Here is a 21,905-nt window from a genome sequence, read left to right as displayed (position 1 = left end):
CTACTTTTATAATATTGTTTTTGGTCGTTGACATTATTCTTTTTCTGCAGTGCATGCATTACCCTCCACTCATGAAGCTGCATCTACATCTATTCAATTTTCTGCACCACCAACCCATACATTATTACACCGTTACAAGTTCAACTCGAGTTTCTCTCATCAGAGGGCGACATCTTGTCACAGCTTCTATTTTCAGTCTACGTGAGGCAGATTACGTAACTCCACAGCCTGCCACATGCTCAGCTCTGAGACGGTTTGAACCTGCCGTTGTTAAATTACTTTGCAGCCCTCGCCTCACTTCAAGCGGCAGTGAGAACAGTTAATAATTCATCAAGTTGTGTAGCTTGTGTATATATCTGGGGCTGGAGCTGTCTCTTGCCAGCACCTGGCACAGTTAGCTTTGATAGTGCTTCAAAGTATTTAGGATGATAGTGGAATATATAACGGTACGTTAAATATTGATAGGCTTGTCTGAAGATGTTGCCTGTTTCCAGTGTCGGAATCGATAGGTGAAATTCTGCTCAGCTGAGTGGATGTACTGCAACTGAAGGTGACTTGGGGTGCCTCAGGAGGCGCACATGGCTCTTTAGAGGGGCGTGTGGATGCTATTTATACAAGGTAACTACAAAAACCAAGAATGCACCTGAAAAGGTTTGGGACATTTTAACTTGTAGTTTTGTGGCAGCCAGATTTAGCTCTAGATTTACGTTAGATCAAGAGGAGTTATTGACAGTAGTGTTTTAGGAATGTTATGTGTTTTACAGTAGCAAAGCGTACTGTTTTACACAATTATTTTTTAGGAAGAATGCGTGTACACTAGTGCTGAGTTCACCACTCGTCTGTGTTCTCACTGATCGGAGATGAATTTCTGACTGAGACCATGAGATGGTGCTATGTGCCTAAATTGGGATCTTTGCTGTTTAATGAAACACATCATGCTATAACACATGGTGCACATAACATCACCGATGTTTGGTAATACTGACTGATGCTCTCAACTTTTCCTGCTTTTGTACATTGCCGGCAATGCTGCTGCTGAAGGTGAAGGACGCTGCAAGGGTGTGGAGAACTGCAGCTTTGACAAACCTCTTTTACTCACTTCTTTCCTCTTCAGCCCCCTGATAAGATTCATCCATACTGCTTAGCATTCACCTATCACGCACAGTGAGTCAGCTTATCTTTAGCCTGCACGACTGAGAGGGTGAATCTCCGGCTGCAGTGAACAGGCCTTTGCAATAGATTTACATCACTTTCTCACGGCGCCAAGCAGCGGGGGGGGGGGGGGGCACTGAGATACTGGCTGGTGGCGCAGACCAGTGAAGCATTCAATCTGTGTGCCATCACAACGCATCAGCTCAGTACCTCAGCCCTGCTACCAGCCTGCACACACGCAGATGACTATTTGGAGAGGTTTTAGTAGCCTGCCTAAACACTGCAAGGTCAACAGTAGCGGAGTAGAGCAGAATTTAAACAGGCTGCCGGTTCAGTGTGAAGGAAGAATGACTGAAACAAGGCAGGAGGACTGACAGACAGGGTTTCTTGTATGTGACTAGTTTTTAGATTATAGGTCATATTCTTCATAGTCAGGTATATGTCATACTTTATACTGTAATGATCAGTATTCCTACAAAATATTCTCTGTCATCCTATTTATTATTCATAGTGTTTTGACCACACAGTTTTCAATATAAATGTACCTGGACCACTTGCAAAATTGTGGCAATTAATCATTGTAGGGACACCCTTTATTACCATCAAGCAGTGCCAAGAAGTGACCCGAGTCAGCATATATCGATGGAAATCCATTTAAATACTTTAATTATTGAAGAAGGCGTCTCACATCTAAGCTCTGCAGCTGGGGATTTCCTGCCTGAAAAGAAGAGAGGCCAGAGTGTAACCGTGTAGGAGCTCCAGGTAATTAGAGGCCTGATTGACACCTTGTAGAATCCTCTGTGTCTGCAGCCTTCACAGATTTCTTTCTCTACCCCGAAGCAAAAGATACATTTTGTTTCTCTCGCTGATAAGAGAAACACGGTTGTTTTCTGATTTAATCCCGTAGGTTTATCTCGCTATACCAATCAGGTGTTGTGTTGTGTCTGCCCAAGGTAAATTGCTGAGGTGTGAAGACTTATTCTAGGAAAAATAGTTTGCAGACACACGCTCACATGTCATCTCCAGCCACTTTTTGTAATGGAACAAGCCTCCATGCCGGGGTAACATGAGGATGCTAGAGACGACTGAAGCTGCCATTCATCTAAACTGGCCAGAGGCCCAGAGAGAAGGGGGGACAGGGGATGAAATGGCTTGGCTGCATTGGTTTTTAGGAGGGAAAAGAAGAAGAACGGTCTGGCTTGGTACTGTAGATTTATTTCTTCAGGGAGAAACGATAAAAACACAACACCTTTCACAGTGTGATACACCTCGGTAATGTGCCAGGGCCAAAACCCATTTCCAAATCATTGCATTTTTCCAGCCCCACTTCTGCTCTTCATCTTGTCTACCACTTCTTTTCCCTCGGTCTCTTCTTTGTTTTTCCTCCACTGAATGATTTACACATATACTGCCACTCAACTGTCTCTTTTCCCATTACGATACTTCTGCTGTGTTTCGGTATACACACTGAAGGCGGCTCGGTGCAAAGGCATCTGAAGTGGATCCTAGATTTTGTCACACTTTGACAAGTGTTTGTAAAAAGTCATCCATAATGCAATGGGGAGGATTCCAGATGTGTGAGCCTCCTCATTTGTCCCTCTAAACTTTTTTAAAAAATTTTTTTACTTTCATGTCATTTTATGTCAGCTTCTCTCCTCATGGGGGAGCTGTGATCTCTTATTCCAAGCCATGTCAGAATAAAATACTACAGTATACTGGTGCCTTACAGCAAGACACGCAGCACACTCACACACTTGCTCACATTTGACCCCTGAAGGAAAATCTTAATTGCAGCAGAGTGATCTTTTGACCGCCTGTCTTTGTTTTTTTTGACAGTGCGAGCGGTGTGGGGCAGATAGAGTGGTCCCTTTTATCACAAGCGGCTAAAATATGAAATTGAAGGATTATAGTAAGTCCTAGCAGAGTGCTTGTCCTCTTCACTGCTATTTTATGGATTTCACCATCCCTCTGACTTTGGCTAGGCCGAGGGAAACGTGTCACACCTTCAGAAGTAAAAGGCTTTTTGGGATAGAAGTCACTGGTGTTGCAGTTTTGTGTGTGCACCCATATTTGTCCACCACCTCGTGCTTTGTATTCCTCCATGAAGAACACGGCTCAACCCCTTTCACTTATTTACCAAAACCTTTGTGAATGATTCATCCTTTTACTTAAAACCAGACTCGAGCCAGAACTCTGACAAAAATGGTCCTTTGTGTCGTAATAATGTCGGAGCCGTGCTGTCTGGTTTGCCTGTTGCCATTTGGACTGTGTGATGAACAGGCGGATCGGCATGAGAACACAGAAGGGGAGAAGAGAGAGAGAGAGAGAGAGAGAGAGAGAGAGAGAGAGAGAGAGAGAGAGAGAGAGAGAGAGAGAGAGAGAGAGAGAGAGAGAGAGAGAGAGAGAGAGAGAGAGAGAGAGAGAGAGAGAGAGAGAGAGAGAGAGAGAGAGAGAGAGAGACTGTGTGGAGGAAGGCAGGTCTCTCAGGCAGAGACCAGTGTGTTGGACGGGAGCGAGGAGAACAGGCTGATACACAGACTGAGCAGTAATGCAGGGACACATTTGATACTCTATATAGGAACATGTATGAGCACAGACTTTGGACAAATTAGTATTGATCAACATGTGAATTATGATATGTGGACAAATAACATGACATATAAAATGATTACATTACATTACAGTTCATTTTGCTGACGCTTTTGTCCAAAGCGACTTACAATAAGATCAGACAATCATGGAGATACAACTCCGAACAGCAAGAATATTGTAAGTACAATAGCTTCAAATAGGTACAATCGTATAAGTGCAGAACACTAGCTTCAAATAAGCCAAACCAAGTGCAACATACAGAAACAATATAATACAAATTCAACTATTAGCTATAAATAAGCCAAACCAATACAAGTGCAACATACAAAGAACCTTTCTTTAGTTTTCTTCATTGGCCGAGGTGCAGTCGAAACAGGTGAGTTTTCAGTCTGCGCCGGAAGGTGTGAAGACTGTCTGCTGTGCTCACATCAATGGGGAGGTCGTTCCACCATGTTGGAGCCAGGACAGCAAACAGGCGGGTTTTGTTTGAGGGGAATCTGGGTCCCACTCGTAGTGAGGGAGTGGCGAGCCGATTGGTCGACGCAGTTGGTTCGACCATGGCCTGGATGTAGGAAGGGGCTGATCCATTCACAGCACGGTAGGCCAGCATCAGAGTCTGGAAGAAGATTCGAGCCGCCACTGGTAGCCAGTGAAGAGAGCGGAGGAGCGGTGTAGTGTGGGAGAACTTGGGTAGATTGAAGATAAAATAAAATTGTATTTTATGGGATGATATTGGAGACAGACCGATACTGGATTTCTGAGACTGATACCAATATTGCAGTTTGAGAGTTTAGAAAATCCAATATGTCATATTTTGTTGTTTGTTTTCACATACACACATAAACAAAAACATACTTTTTTCATAATGATCCCATAAATTAAAATGTGTTTAAAAAGCTCTGCTATGAGAAAGCAATTTAACAGTTGGAAACACTTAGCACATAATACTACATTAAATTAGAACAAGAATTCAATTAGTATCAATCACAGCTTCAAGCAACAACACAAATGCAAATGAATATTAAGGTCTAGATAAGAAAAAAATAAGGGTCAAATATATGAAAGCCTGTGAAACTTTTTTACTATGAGCGTGAATGATTGACAGCCCTGTGTTTAACTGGCAACCTGTGCAGAGTGTACCATACGTACGTACGTTTACCATATCTGACCAAGTAGTTTTGTTGCGCTTTTGTTTCAACATCCAACGTTAAGCACGTGTTTACCTCTGTGACCGTAATCCAGGAGGAAATGCGTCCCCGTTGAAACGTAATTGAGGATGCTGTTTAGTTGTATGTGAACGTACATTTGTAGGAGACAGGGTTGAGTGTGTAGTGAGCGACATTGTGTTATGAACATCAAATGATTTCTCCTGTCACCAATTTACCTTTGTATATGAAGTTATCTGTCATTTACTGCTACTCTTTTGTTTCCCTCTCTGTGGTGATGCAAGCTACAGGGAAGCTTTTATCATCCAATATTTATGTCAACAAAGTAAACTAAATGAAAAAGACCTTTTCAAAGCATATCTGTTATATTTTGTGTTACTTAGTGCCAAAATATACATCAATAATGTGAAAATCTTATATTGGCCGATGATATCAGTCAAGCTGATGTATCGCTCTGGCTCTAGTCGAGACAGTATAACCTGGATTATTCATTAGTGAAACCATAAAAATGTCATTCTTGACATAAAAGAGTGTCAAAGCTTTGTTTGAGCATTAAAGATACAGAATATTCAGGACATTAAAACACTGAAAACTTTATTGAGCAGCACGTAGAGTGTGACGTCTGTCTCAGCTCAAATGTTTGTGATCTACTGTGTGTGTCATGTTGGAAAATGTCTTCCATGTTGACTCAGAAACTGCAGTGGTGGAGTAAAGCTGTGCTGCTGTTTTCCTCCTCATCAAAGTGCAGATCCTGGCAGAGGGAATTAGCAGCAGGGGAACTTAGATGACAGTCTGCTCTCCTCCTCTCTGTCCTCATCCACCCCCATGAAGCTCTGCATTATTGATAAAACCCAGGGTGAATTCACAGGGCTTCCCCCATCCCCAACTCTAATGCGAGAGACCAGAGGTAACTCACATATATCTGGAGGGGGGGGGGGGGGGAGCGTGGAGGAGGTCCATGCTGTCCAACATCTGAATCATACAATCAGAACATCAGAGACACTGACACTGTTGTGAGAATGACCTTGGTTTTGTATGTTTCTCTTTTTCTTAAACTACCCTGCACAGTTGCTTTTCTGTAACGTATTCCAATGGCAGCCCCATCAGCAGTTTATTTTTTCTTTTCTTTGAAATTGAAGGTAATATACACTTGGAAAAATAAGTATTGGATTTCAAAGTCAGAAACTCTACTGTGTGTCAGATATCCTTTGAATGATGTATTAACAGTGAACAGTGGCATAGTGATATTCAGTTTCTCATCTTTTCTTTTGCTTTTATTTGGAGTTTCTTTGGCTATTTAGGAACAAAAAGGAGTTACTGTGCATCGGTTGCCAATTCAGAGGATAGAGGGTAATACATTGAAAACTCACTCGTATCAGAACAAGTTTGGAGCTCGTTCACCCACCAAGGAAACTCTCAGCCCTCTGTTTTTAGACATGCGTACATCATGGCTCTATGGATGGGTATGTCAGTCTTTTGATCTGACTGAACTATATCAACTTTTGGATGGATTGCCATGACTTTTTTTTTTACAGACATTAATGTTCTCCAGAGGATGAATCTTTGACTTTGGGGATATCCTGACTTTAACTCAAGTACCATCATGAGGTTGACATTTTTTGTTGTTGTTGCTTTTAGTGAAAAGAACAACTAGAGAATATGATGACATTTGGTACAACCGATTATGTACGTTCTTCCAGAGCTATCATCAGGTCAAAATAGTATTTTCTTTTCAATCCTTAGGTTTATAATCAAATACGTGCAAAAGTAACAACATTCCCATCAGTCTTGCCCGTACTGTTTTGTTATAAGTGCTAATTAGCAAATGTTAGCGTGCGAACATGCTAAACTAAGATGGTGAACATGGTGCTTAGCATCAGCATGTTAGCACTGTCATATTGTTAGCATGTTGGCGTAATCATCTACAGTAATTCAAAGCAACATTGTGCCTAAGACAAAGTACAGCATGCGATTGCTCTTGATCTTGTTTGTCCAGCAGTGTCTGGATACCTACCAGCAAGTATCAACTTTAACACCCTCTCAACAAAGTTTCCGAGGTTGCCTGGTGAGCCTCTGTCCAGCTCCTGCCGGCGCTTTGCGACTGTTCTCACCCAGACAGCTTGTCACTTGCTTAACCAAATATTTTTTAATTATAAAATAACCTTGCAAGCTTGGAAATCCATCATAAGCAGACTCCCTCTTGGAGGGTCTGAGATGTTTGCTGTGGGAAATTAAGTGTCAATTCCAACCAGCAGTCAGGGCTGCAGGAACATCTGTTAACCCTGTTAATTCATATCAAAGCAACACAACAGCTCCTCTACCGTCATATTAGTCTAATATCATTCTCTGTCGTTTCATGTGTTCATAAGGCTATGTCTGCCTTGTTTGCCTATATAAAATAACTCTTGTGTTATGTCATGCTTTACCCAAAGAAAGCAGCGCAGTAGAGGGAAAACTTTATTTTTCTCCTCTATTTAACTTCTCTGTGCACATGTACTGGTAATTTAAAATATTAGGTAGAAGTGCACTAGTCCATCACTGTCATACCCATAATCCCAGTAAATGGGGCCCTGTGGGCTATGATGTGTTACAGTATATACTCCTTATACCTTCTAGAAGCAGGGTTATCTTTTGTCTTTATTCAAGATGTAAGACCTTAAAAATCATCTGAGATTACGATCAAAACTTTTAAAGAAAACCCCCTGAGGTTATTTACTAAGATAACAATATATTATGTTCCTCTGGAATAAACTTTGGAAAAGAGCTGCACAAAAGTCTGCTGGAACTTGAGTTTGTATTCTGATGCTCATTTACATCCTCCCCTCTCATGTTCCCAATGAAGTAAATGAATTCACCACTGAGCTTTGCAATATTAGGAACCATGCTGTCTGTTTTTTAAATGATTGTTCTGTTTGGATTGTTACCTCTTTGTTCCCCTTACGCAACAAAGCAGGATTAGTTTAATTACTCAACACATTATTTGAGCGTTACGCACTACCACAATTTGCGCTTGCTGTGAAAAAAGTGAGCTTTGTCTCTATAACTGTGTATTTGTAGAGGGTGAGTTCTGGCAGTGAGTGAGATCAGATACCCACTGTTTCATGTTAACCGGCGTGATCCTTGTGTCAGTATGTGCTGTGCTGCTGGTAATATCCAATAAGTAGGCAAATATGCACAAGATTTACCACCACGATAGGAGGAGTTATCTGCATGCTAGAGCATGGGATTATGTAGCTCAGGTTAGAAATACAACAGGATCTTTTCAACACTTGTAATATGGCAACAGTGACTTCAGCCTATAATGGAGATCCTTGTTTCTCCTTAAACATGCTGTGCTCAACGGGGAGGAAGGTGATATGTTGCATTCATGGAATAGATCTTGTGAGGACCAGTGTTATAATGTTGTTATCTCACTCTGTAGAATAAATGTTCCCTTGTCACAGGCTGATAGAGGGTTTAATTCTATAAACAACACAAACAGATACAAATCATATTAACGATAATCCAGCTCATGGGAGAACACGTGTGTCTATTCTTCTGTCGCCATCGGGCCAGCTGGCGTGTATTTCTTTGTTTTTTGTCTTTCGAATTCGGAGTAAGCCGACCGCACAGGAGCCACATATGTGCGCGGTTCCGCCGCAGTGGGTCAAGCTAATTTAACGAGAGAGCACACTTTGTTTTCATTTTCCTCAGTACACATCAACAGATGACCCCTAATCTATCTTTGTGCCGCAGCGCCAGATGCAGAGATGAACACTTTTTCTACTAGAGGGGATGTGAAATCAGACATAGTCACATGCTAATTACTAGAAGCCAATTGCTACTCGGATAATAATCTTTCACCTTATCATATGCTGAGAAGTGAGAACAAATGATCAATTTTTTCCCCTTTTTTAATGTGAAACATGCAGATTAAATCATTTTTTTGTACCATAATTGTTCTAAATCTTCTTATCATATGCAGATTTTTAACATCATTGCATATGCTCTTGCAGCATTTTAAATCTTCCTTAAAGTAAATCCTTTTTGTAACATAATAACTTTAATATCCAATAAAAGTAATTGACTGTTTGCGGAGCCCTGATCTCAGACCGTACATAGGCAGATCATGTTAATGGGAAGATTGACCATCAAAGTTCGTTTTCATCTTCGAAACAATGTGTCCATGATTTCAGATCCAGGTAGGCAAAAGAATGTCTCTCATTTATCGTCAGCAACCATCAGTTTTGTTGGCTGAAATAACAACTCATCTAATTTCATCATCCAAACTCTCGCTCTTACTGCAATCTGATTCAAACCGCTTCAACATGTGAAGAGATCTTAATTTTGTATCCATAACCACCCAAGCATTGAACACCACTCACCTAATTCACTTCATTTCATCAGGGATGTTTGGTATTATAGACTTGAGTCCAGTGTGATAGGAAGACCCGGTGTGCATAATCTTTCTGATTTGCTCTTTATTGACCTCGCTGTAGTCTTCTTCCCATATGAATGAGATAGTTCACACTCATTACCTTCTGTGCAGTGCTGCGCAGAAGCCCAGCTTGTGAACTTAAAGCAATATTGAATTTCAGTGTAAACGCCATTCTTCTTCATACGGTGCTCTTTTCATTAACTCCCATCTTTGGTTTCACAAACACCGCCACATCTTGGGCAGTGCTATAATCACAATTGCTCATTCTTCAATGCATCTCATTTCTCTTTTCACGTTGTGCCGTGAGAAATTATTTGTCACTGTCACACTTTCTGGGAACAGCATAGCAACTCCTGACAGAATGTTTTGTCACCATTACCAACGTCCTTTCCCAAGGTTTGTGTCAGATTAGGCCGAAGTAATTGGTGACACTGCGTCATTGAGAATGCACATTTTAGGACTCCAGACTCGCAGGACAACGTTGGCATGAATGCATGTGTTTTGTTTGCTGTTACTAAGTACCATGGCTCAGACGCCTTGAGATTCTTTTTTCACCTACTGGGAATGTTTTTTTCTTACTTTATTATTTTCATTTGCATGTAAACATTAGTTACTATTACAAGATGAGAGCCATGGGACCATGTGACTGTATAAAAAGGCATGCATGATAAGAAAAGTCAGTAACAGCAGCCCCACTCCCTCTCTAGGGAAATAGAGCAGTGTGACATATAATATGTGCATGACCCTGATGCAGCAGACTGCTATATACAAGCAGGTTACATTACTGCAATGCCATTTGATTTATTGTATACATTTAGATTATAATATTGTGACCTTTTTGTATTTTCAGTTTACCCAATTTGTATTTTGCCACATTTCTATTAACGATACATTGTGAGAACTGTATGCAAATTCAGAGGAACAATGATATCAGTAGAAAGAAGGAGACTAAAAACTGAAGTGAATTTCGGCTGTAAATTATTGTGTAATTCTAGTAAAATGTGTAGTTTTAAAGGAGAATATGAGAGCTCATTTTGTGGGTGTTTGTTCCTGCCTTTACAAGGGAGTCAACAGAACAGAGCTGACAGGAAATGAGGGGAGAGAGAAATGGACATTGTGGTTCATAAACAGTGCAATAAACTGAGACAATTTCACTCTTGGACACCAAGAAGTTGAAGAAAACTGTGTAAAATTCAGCCAAAAAAAATTCCCAATGTCTTTTTACGGTAATAAATAAAAATATCTGATACAAATAAAAAGTCAAGGTCATGAACTTAGTCAAATGCAGTTCAACAGAATTTAGTTCCATAAGCAAGAATGCCAAATGTGTATCTATACTATCATCAGTTGCCATTGCTGTCTCAAGCTGCAGCCTAGAGGGCAATAGGGCAACCCAGAAGACAGCAGTGAGAGCATTGCCCCCATTGGACCATAAAGTTGAGAAAAATGAAACCCAGCTAATGCAGGTATAACTACACATCAGCAATGGGAATAATGAGGCCTTGCACGCTTGCATTTATTGTTTCATTTCCTGTCATCTTTTATACACAGAAGATTAACTGGTGTGACCTCAGCGGTTAAATGGCCGCCCCAATGAGAAACTTTTCCCCAATGTGCTGACCGTTAATCATATTTTTGATGATGCCACAGCGGAGGGGTCTGCACCACCCCTGATTTACACCTTTGATGTCTCCTGGCCGTAAACATTCACCCTCCACCACAGTGTTTTAAAGAACTAATGATTTAGATGAATCAGGGACAAAGTGCTGAAGGTCTCCTTTCTACTGGGCCACTGCCACAAAGCAGCCTGCTGAGTCAGCACTCTGAATAGGCAAACACATCACTTACGAAGCTCATCACAAACTGCACGAGACGCAGGGCCCGGGGAGGGATGTCCGGCTCTGATCAAGCAGTCCGGAGAGAGATGGACGTTATGCTGCTAGTGTTGGGTTGAACTCTGTTCAAAAGGATTCCCTAAATTGGTCAATAAAAGTCTCCTATAAGAACCCACAAAGGAAAGGAACTTTAATGTAGGAATAATTAGGTTGGAGGTGCCTTTCATTCGTCAAAGACAGCAGTCAAGTAAAGGAACACCATGAGGTTTGCTGCAGCTCAGTTCATGTCAAATCAAATAGCTATAATGAACTAAGAGACCACAGGTGGAGAAATGTACTTGGAAATGTCAAACATTTCTGTTTTTACAATACAAGACCAAACACAATCTCAACTGTCTGAAAAGGGAAAAATATCACCAAGTTGACACACTCTGAAGAGATGGAGGCAAACTCTACAATTGTAACAATCGCATCAAGTCAACTGCTATGGAGAAAGGATGGACTGAAAGGCATAAACAACTTGAAAGCTATATGAAACCAGCTTTATCAAATCGCTCAGCCATTATTTACCACCACAACGTTTCCTCGTAACATCAGCCCTGTGTGTTTGCATGTGTGTTTTACCTCTTTGTTATGCGTTTGCAGTCGGGGGGCTTTCGCTGACACATTTGTCTTAGTTGGGTATGTTATTACCTTCGGGAAAATCCATCACACTGCTTAATTCAGCCAAGTAATCAACTGCTCAGAGTCATTTCTTGTGCTTTGCTAAACTGCAAACAGAACGGCGTGGCTTACTCAGCACATTGTTTTTCTTGGGGCCTAACAAGGCATCATTGATCAAGCCCTGCGTTGACCCAGTCAACGCGCAGGCGGCTCGAGATATGAATGAGGGAATGATGTGAAAAATACATCTAGGTTACACACTACTGTTTGCGGTTCACTCTTCTCATAGCCTGAGGATGTTGTGAATATGGCGTCAGTCGACCCACAGGCTCCTGCATGCTGTAAATGTACACTCTGTAGCTGCTTTATTCCCCAGTGTGGTACAACTAGCCGAGATGTGGATCGATGCAGCGCACCGTAATGTAGACATACTGGCGGGTTGTGAGGGTGTAAAGCAATCCCTAAATCCTAAAATATTGTTGGCAATATCACCTTGAACAACTACAACAGTGTTTAGCAATGAGTGGTTGGTGGTTACATAACGCACAAACACACCATTTACACAAAGCACAAACAAAACGTAATAGCGAATGAGATCAGAGAGAGCAGACAAACTAGGGGAGCCATTATCCCAGCTGCACGCAGAGCCAGATATGCCAGGAATACAGACACAGTATTAAATTAACTCTGGATTTGATTTGGCTGATAGACTTAGATATTTCCTCTTGGATACATTTAATGTCACAGTAGTTTAGCAGTTTTGACATTGGGCAGGAAAACGCACACTACCACCACTGATACTGTGCAGTGTGTCAAACTAATGTGTGTGTGGTTGGTTAGTTTTGGGTCGTTGGACGTTGCTGCAAAACAATATCTACTGACAACCTGGTCATTTTTTGTGCTGTCTGGTAGGGATGGGAATTGATAAGATTTTATCGATACCGATTCCATTACCGACTCTTCTTATAGATCCGATTCTTTATCGATTCCTGATAAATTATTGGTGGAAAAAGAGCACATACACGTTTATTACACACACATGTTTTTTTTCTCTCTGCCATAGCTTTCGGCCCCAACCAAACTGAAACATGATACAGTGTACGTATGCCGCTACGTTATTGCGGACGTGCAACTTTTTAGAAAACATCGATAAGAGGAATCGATAGTGACGGAGACATGCAATCCCAAGGGATCTGAAAACTACGGGAACCGATTCTCGATTTCTATCCCTACCGGTCGAGGTGAACAAAACTGAAAGAGGGGAAACCAGGTACAACCCTAACACACCTAAGGGGACACGCCAATGATTTTACATGTCAAAGTCGATTTAGTTGCCACTGAGAGCTCTGCTGTGTGGCTCTGGTGGAGCTTTGTCAAGTTTGAGAAACGTATACAGGTGACATCCCCCAGGTATCTTACCTTGTGCTTGGAGACCACCATTTTAAACAGCATGACAAACTGGGGATGTGAAGTTTGAAAGCATTAACCAGGCAGGGATAATCTAGTGAAATATGCTTTTGAGTTGCATAACGACAAGTGTAAAATCCAGGCTTTTGTGATATCTGGGTAATAGCTTCATCAATTTTGACTGTTATTTTTATATATCTGTCTCTCTCAAGTCCCCCAACTTTATGGAAGGGCAATAATTAATCGCTGAAGCCTAAATCTACAGCAAAGTATACGAGCATACTTTTAACTACAGACTTCAGTCAAACGGTTTACTTTAAAACTTTAAAACGTCAGTTCAGGTTTTTGGTATTATAGCATTACATTTCTCAATATATTAACATTGAGAAATGTAATGCTATAATCCGGAAGATGTCAGCCTTGGTTGGAACTGGTGGAACAATATAATTATTATGGATGTATCACACTTTACAAATCCACTTTGTTTTGATAAAGAATCGACAACAATCAGTCATTAAAAGCCAATAATCGTCTCGTTTCCATCACGCGGTTAACAACAGCGATCTCATTAAATGCTGTGCCTGGTGCGAGTAGTTTTCGAAAGCAGCAGGGTGACTGTGAAATGAGTTGGTTAGCTTGCTGAAAAGATGGAGGTGGAGGTATATTGAGAAATGGTATGTTATAATCCTGAACATTTCAGCCTTGGTTGGAACTTGTGGTCCGAGCAAGATGGTTCAATACTCGAGCAGACACTGTTAGTACTACTTTGTCAGAGATACGACAGACCTTCAAAGCGCTGATAATGTATATACTCAGTTATAGCTCAAAGTACAATTCTATTCTTTTTTTTTTTTACCTCTAACCGTTTGCAGTCTGAAAATACAGAGAACACACACATCTAGCTTTTGGTGATAAAGGTTGTGTCGGATGGATTATCATCACTTTCTGTTCATTTCTGGGCGCTCAGAGCAGAAGCATTAGAGTCTTTCGGCTGGCTGCCTGCTCACATGAATGGCATGAAAGGCTTTCAAACACTCGGAGATAATGGGTCAAATACTGCATAATATAACATGTTGTTTCCATGTTTCCGTCACAGCGGTCAACAACGGCGATCTAATTTAATGCTTGTGCCTGGTGCGAGCGGTTTTCTGAAGCAGCAGGATGACAGTGAAGTGAGTTGGTTAGCTTGGCGAAAAGTTGGAGGTGTGCAGCCTTGTGTTCTGAAACGCATCATTTTACAGCTCACTGTGAGAGAAAAATCCCCCAAAATGTCCATGTCTTGTTTTGCAGCCAAATTTCTGATGAGCAATTTCTGTCAACGCTAACATCAGTCGTAAAACTATTGTGTTTTCTGAGACTGCTTCACAATTAAAGCCAACCTCTGTATCGCAACAATAAACACTGAGGCTGATATCACTGAGCTAAACTTAAAGACAGTAACGATGCATTACATGCATTGTTTTTATTCCTCGTGTAGGGAAGTCATTTCGACGTGGGAATGGACAAAAGGCCATGAAGAGTATCACGAACAGGGTTAGAATCCATGAAAATTCAATAGATTATAACAGGTTTCACACTTTTTTATCCTGATTCAGACTTTGAGTGTGAAATGTCATTGACCATGTTGATGACACATAAAACATAAATATATATTTAAGTTAATTGGCATTGTCCAGGACAGGTGAAGAACTAAAGAACAATATTTTAATGAAAGACATCAAGAATGTCACTCAGAGATAAATTACTGAAGAGATTCAGATGAGTTTGATTACGATCTGGATTGTGTAAAACGAGGAAGATGTTTTCAGTAATTGGATGCTCAGACTACACACTGTATTTCCTGTGACGCTGACATTTTTTTAAATGAGGAAGAAAAGATCCACTGTTTTTTTTAATTTAACTCAACAATGAGTGGACCTCATGGGGATGTGTGATACGTGTATCACTGAACGATGACAAACTGTGAGCACATCAGTTCAACACAAGAGCGAGGCGGGTCTCCTTTGAACGTCGTTAAGCCAAAGTCATTCGAGAGCAATGATAAGGCCGGCTGGTGAATGACTAGAATGAATAGTTAGCAGTGGCTGCAACCTCATTACAAGGACAGGCCACGTACAGCAGGAGGCTGATATCTTTGGCACAGCCCCACTTCGCTGTTTCCAATTTGAATAGAGAAGGGAATAATGCTTAATGCCTCTCCCTGCGTGCATATTGGCTTGTGTGGGACAGCGACCCGTGAAATGAATATTTTTGTGAGATGAGATTTGTTAAACACAAAGAGGAAGGCCGGCTTTTCCAGTCGACCGAGAAACACCTGACACAGGATTGTAGAGGCATTGTACGGTCAGGACGTGGAGAGCTCAGAGACCGGAGAAAAAGGAAAGAGGAGGAGGAAGAGGATAGAAGAAGAAGAAGAAGAAGAAGAAGAAGAAGAAGAAGAAGAAGAAGAAGAAGAAGAAGAAGAAGAAGAAGAAGAAGAAGAAGAAGAAGAAGAAGAGAAGAAGAAGAAGAAGAAGAAGAAGAAGAAGAAGAAGAAGAAGAAGAAGAAGAAGAAGAAGAAGAAGAAGAAGAAGAAGAAGAAGAAGAAGAAGCATTCTGACTCAATATTTGTGGGAAAAAATCAATAACTTCCTAAATTTTTATTTCAAATACTGAATCAGTAAACCCCGAGAAAACACACCAACAATAGTAAACATGGCCAGTGATATGCTGGATAACTCTTAAGCCACTTCTTAAGGAGTTGTTTCACTAAACTGCTGCAGTTCCTGGATCAGTGTCATCCTTCTGAATGTTTTATCATAAAGCTGTATGTCAGCACATGGCTTCAGTAACTGTTTTGCCCTCAACTAGGAGAAGCTAGGGGCCAGTTGGAAGTAGCATTAGCTGCTAGTGCTAACAATGCTTACATTGTGTCGACTGCTCATGTCGTTAACTTTACCGCCTGCGCACGTCACCTTTTTAGATATGTAGAGAGGTGTGTGGTACCGTCTTCATATGTTATGACACAGCTGCACATTATGCAGACTGCTAATGCAATGGATACACGTCTGCACAAGGTAGTCATTTCTCTCAGTGTTGGAAAAGTTGTAATGGCTTGAAGCGAGTGTGTGATTGGAGAACCTAGCGAGACACCAGAAGACGGGCAAGTTGATGACACCCAGATGATGTTTGACAGCCTTATCAATTTTTTCCCCAAATCTCTGATTCTTGTATTGATTTTCTTATAATCTTTGAACTTTAACACTGCTTAGAATTAATTTACTCAGTAATAGCTCAAAGTATAATTCACCTCTAACTTTGTACACTTTGAAAATGCAGAGAACACACATGTGTAGCTTTTGGTGATGAAGTTGTGTTAGATGGATTATCATCACTTTCTGTTCATTTCTGGGCGCACAGAGCAGAAGCATTAGAGTTGTCCTCTTGTCCACCAAGGTGACTTCCTGCTGGCTGCCTGCACACATGGATGGCATGAAAGCCTCTACTAGACTAGATAATATGAATATTGATTGTAAAAATGCAATTACTGCATTTCAAAAGTACCCAGTGTAAATAGAGGTAAAGGAAATCTAAATATAATATAGACAATAAGTTACACCGGTGAAATAAACTGGACATCGAAATTAAAATGATATAAATCTGAGTTGACAAGTGATTTACAGCAAAAGATTGTGCTGAGCAAATATTAATCCAGCAGGTATCATCCTATCAACCCATTTGATAGAAGCGCAGCCTCATTATAAACCCAGACATCCCTTCCTCCCTCTCATCTCCTGTTTTTTTATTACGTGAACAAGGCAGGGGACAATATCAGTATTATGCATGTACCCACCTGGCCACTGAAGGGGGAATAGATTTTTTCAATGGGCTCATAAATCGCAGCTCTACCTGGTTGAGCAGCGTTGGAATGCGCTCCGGTCGGCTGGCCTGGCTCTCTTGGCCGAGACTATAGATCTGGATTGACAGCTGCCCCATCCTGTCTGCTACTGTTAATCATTGAAGGATTTGGGCTGCCGGCGAGCAGCACTGCCAAGCGACCTTGAGCCCTGCTCGGGCCGAAGGACTCCAACTAAAAGCCTGCTCCCCTGTTGCAGCAAGCAAGAGGCCAGGTGGCCCAATCGCCCCATAGGAGAGATTGATAGCTATCTAAATGTGCCACATTGTTGGAGAATATTCCCGTTACAATATGGCATGCTTTGAATATGCATATCACTAACTGTGCCTGGTATTTATACTCTGTGTGGATAATGTGGCCAGTTATGTAATGCACCATCACTCACTGTGCACACTTTCTTTTAACTACAGTTCTAGTTGAAAAACGTATGTTCTGTTTGTATTGTGTCACACATTGTTGTTGACTGTGACAGCATAAGAAAGGGAAAGGTAGGCATGGAGGGAGAAAGGAATGAGACAATCATTGTCATTGTCTGGAGAGAAAAAAAAACGTGTTTTGAAAGGGCTCTTGACGTGATGCCAGTGTAAGAGTTTATCCACGGCGACACTGTAGATAAGGACAGCGAAGAAGCTGGTGGCTAACATGCAGTAGTAGAGAGAGGAAGTGAGGAATATATAAGATGTCACGCACGACAGGAATGGAACAGAGATAGTGTCTGCTTGGTGCCATGTAAAAAGAGAAGAAGCTTCTCACTATCTCTTGCTCTGTTGCTCCTCTCTGTCTCTCACCCATTCTCTTCATAACTCTCCATCTGTTCGGGTAAACGCTCAGTAAAGGAGCAGTCCAGGATCCAGACTCCAGTCCCATATTTTTGCTCCAGCCATGCTGTTGAAAGCAGCAGCAGCAAATGCCTGTTTTGCCTGCCTCTCCTCTCTCCTCTCCCTCTCTTGCTGTGCGCTACTCTGCTCTGGTGCAGTGGATGGTCCTCACGGTGCGCTCACAACTCGTCTCAGTGGAGGAGATCTGAGCATCTCACTCTCATTTTCCCACCCTTAATTCGTTTTGATCCCCCGTTCTTTTGCCGCTCTCTCTCCCCTACCTGTCGTCAGAGGGTCTGGATAAATGTGAGGGAAAAGTCATAGGATAGAAGAGAGAGGGGAAGAGCTCAGGAAGTGGGATCCAACATCTCTTGCACATATGACTGTGTTCTGCTGTCTCCGGGTGACAGAGACGCTTGTGCTCTTAGATACCTCCTGCTTTTAGACTGTGCCAGGTAAGTTCATTCTCTGCCTTGATGATTTTATTCTGCGTTTCATGTAGTGTGTGACTGAGGAGCGTCTTTTGCTTGTTTCTCCCTGAGGGTGGATTTGACATGTTCTAATGAGGAGATGATATTTTGGCAGAAGTTGTGTGTAAACAGGTCCAACGTATAGCGTATAGTGTGTGTGCAAATCTGTGCTTCACAGTAGAGCACTTGGGCTCTCTGAGCTTCCATTATATTTGCCAAAGAGCTCTGCAATAAATTCTGATCTACTGCAGCAACTTGGAATCATTTGAAATGTGAGGATCAGCCTTATGTACCCTCTTTTACTGTACATGATATACATGTTCCACACACTGTCGTCCATAATCCAATCTAGATTAGGTGTTGGGGAGCGGTGGCAGCGTCTATATAGTATTTAAGTCACCCTTAGTCTGTGTCTTTGGAGGGGGTGGGGGGGGTATAGAAAAAGTGCAGCATTATTGTTTTTTCTTTCTTAAGGGGAAACCCTGTATACGTACTTTGCGGTGCAGCTCAGTTGATAACAACGAGATTCTATGACAGCATTGTTGAGGGCGCACACTACACTGTGTGCGTGTGTGTGTGTATGTGTGTGTGCGTGTTTGAACACTTGCATGGGGGTGTGTGGGCGGCTGTATGCGTCTAATGTGAACCCATGTAAGGTTGAGCTATGAGTGGGTGCCTTTATACGTTGTTTTGTGAATGAAGTGCTTGAAGTCTCAAGGAGAAAGTGCATGTGTCTGCACGCATGTTTCCACTGTCTGTGTGTGTGTGTGTGTGTGTGTGTGTGTGTGTGTGTGTGCATGTGTGTGTGTGTGTTATCAATCGTCTCCCTCATACCTTGACTATGGTTGTGACGTCAGCAGCACTCACTCACTTTTGGGAAACACTCCTCTACAGTGCAGCGCCGTCTCTTCTTCGAGTATTGGGTGGCGTTCCACTGTGGGTGGCGACTTGGTGACGATTTACAACCCAGGTTCCCGGGTTCTCGGCCGCCGGTGTAAATCAGCCTGCTTTGTGGAGCACGAAGCCACTGCAGCCAGTTAGAGGAGATGTTTTGGAGGTTCATGTCAACTGCTGCACTGCAGACTGACTCTCTCTCTCTCTCTCTCTCTCTCTCTCTCTCTCTCTCTCTCTCTCTCTCTCTCTCTCTCTCTCTCTCTCTCTCTCTCTCTCTCTCTCTCTCTCCAAAATGTGTTGCTCAGCACAGACAGCGTAGGCTTGGTTAGAGAGGCTCTTCATCTATCAGCCTATGGTATTTGAACAGATGCTTGTAATCCAAAGTAACTTCCAGCAGTCTGCATGCTGTATTTGCAGGTGGACCTATCTGATGGGAATTATCAGCGGTGTTTGGGGGTTATTATTGCCATGCTTAAACAACTGTGTCACTAATGCCACTAAGCTGAAGAATCCGGGCTCTAGGTATTAACTGAATGAGGGATATCCAGTTTTCAACAGCAGACATCTTTAGGACACAACAATAATGAACCACGAGCGGTTCCAGTGGTGCTCATTAATTGGAATTACAGGCCCTAATTTCAACGGGGTTCTATGTGTCTATATGTGTAAGGCAGCCAAAAGGGAGTCACAGTGAAAGCCTTCTATCTTGCTGAAGTGTCATTGAGCCAGAATACTATATCCCCACCATCTCGAAGGGTGCCTTATCACATAGGTGTGCGTATTCCCACTTAATGCAAGTGCTTGTTTTGCTGCCTGCACGTTGACATGTGTGGGGAAAACATGGCTATTGCATTAGTGAAACACAATCAAGGGGGTAAAGGCATAGGACCACCCGAAGTGTCACAGCTCTGAGTAAGTGCCATGAATTTCAATCCGTGTTCTGTACTCTCATGAAGCATCGCTCCTGATTCACTCAAACTCAAACGTAAGCTGGGACCACCCAAACTATTATTGCCTTTGCACGCATGACCGAGCACTTTGCAATTGTGCCTTCGCAGTAGTATCGGAATTACATACAGCACCTGCCACATTTTGTAGATTGGTGTATGTTAATTGCACGCCCTGTACATAAACATTAAAACGACCAGTTTCCCACTATCCTCTGTTAATGTTAGTACCTTTACTTCATGTAGTACGGGTCAGTTGGGCACTAAACCTGAGCAATCTAAATATGTAGTTCATATTAACCTGGCTGCGACGACAGGGTCTTGATTGTCTTGTCACACCTGCTGTGTTGTGTTTGTCCCTCTCAGCAGCCTGACAGGGAATACAGATACAGCTGTTGTCCTGATGAAAATCATGCTGTCACATTTACTTTCAAGCAAGATGAATGACTCTTGAGTGGCAGGCTAAATTTGATTGCACAAACAGCTTGCTTACATAATGTGTTTTCCTTAGGTTGATTAACACGGGCCTTGTGTGACTGTCATGTTCAGATTGGTTGCGGCCGCGGTACATGTAAGCTGAGCTGTGACCATGCAGCGCCGTGTTTGTTCTATTTCCCTTCGCCGCACACTGCCCACAGGCATTTGAATTAAACAGGTGATTCCCAGAAGAAAGGAATGAAGTAACTAACAAATTGATATTAACGTCGGCCTCAGCGCTTTAAAAAACGCACAGATGAAGAAGAACCTTTGTGAGCGTTCTTGGCGCCTCACATTGGATATCTGGGACAGTGGACTCACAGCTTTTGACAGTGAAGCTCACAAACAATGAAAACAGCCGTCCGCAGTAAACAAATCAGAAGGAACAAGCCTATCATCCCTCTGCATCTTGACATGCAGCTGTAGCTGTGAGACCACACATGGAATATTGCCATCAGCATATGCTAATCTACATCCTTTCACATGAATTACAAGTATATTAGAAACATCCATAATAACTATGACAAGGAGCAATTAATTCAATTTGTGCAGGACTTCTAGAGTTACACATCTTGAAAGGAAAGCACGGGTTCTTAAAAATCTTATTGGGCTGTGACTGTTTGCGGTTAGTGAAGTGTTTTTTAGCAACGCGGATGGCGTTGATTCAGGTCTGCTAACAAATCATGTTTGCAGATCTCCGATTTCATGGTTTCCTCTCGTGTTGATTTGCACCGCTTAAGGAAGCATATTGTCACAGTCCAACAGCTTCTGGAACGACAGTGATGTGTCTCTGAAAAACGGTTTTATACATAAAGAGACACACATCTGCAGCGTGGAAGGGAATGTGTTTGAATGAAATGGAGAATGAGTTGGAAAATGGCTGACAGCTTAATTTGGACGAGTTTAATTTGTCATGGATCATGGTTTCAGCAGCCGACATGGATGAGAGCTATGGCAGGGTATTTATTTGAATAGTCGGTGGGGATAATGCTCCACAGCTCTGGATGGATGCAAAACTTTTGTGGGACACACAGATGGTGGCCTGGCTTGTTACATTAAAAGTCACTGCTGGTCATTAAGGTGTTGCAAAGTGGCCCAGTCGCTGTAGATGATCAGGCTGGTGTCCGTTTTGTCAGCTACCATGTGTGTGTTTGTTTTGCACGTGTGTGTGA

General features: G+C 42.1%; 1 protein-coding gene across 1 annotated transcript in view; it reads left to right on the top strand.

Annotated features, from left to right (window-relative positions):
- The first annotated feature begins 18,140 nt into the window (after positions 1 to 18,140).
- The window catches only part of dlgap2a (discs, large (Drosophila) homolog-associated protein 2a), a 99,484-nt gene continuing 95,719 nt past the window's right edge, over positions 18,141 to 21,905 (top strand). Inside the window, exon 1 of the mRNA XM_029460151.1 lies at positions 18,141 to 18,400. The gene's annotated coding sequence lies outside the window, so the exon portion shown is untranslated. The remainder of the gene's footprint in view (positions 18,401 to 21,905) is intronic.

This window comes from Cottoperca gobio, chromosome 22, assembly GCF_900634415.1.
Source record: "Cottoperca gobio chromosome 22, fCotGob3.1, whole genome shotgun sequence".
Taxonomy (NCBI): domain Eukaryota; kingdom Metazoa; phylum Chordata; class Actinopteri; order Perciformes; family Bovichtidae; genus Cottoperca; species Cottoperca gobio.
This window is presented reverse-complemented; position numbering and strand designations above follow the sequence as displayed.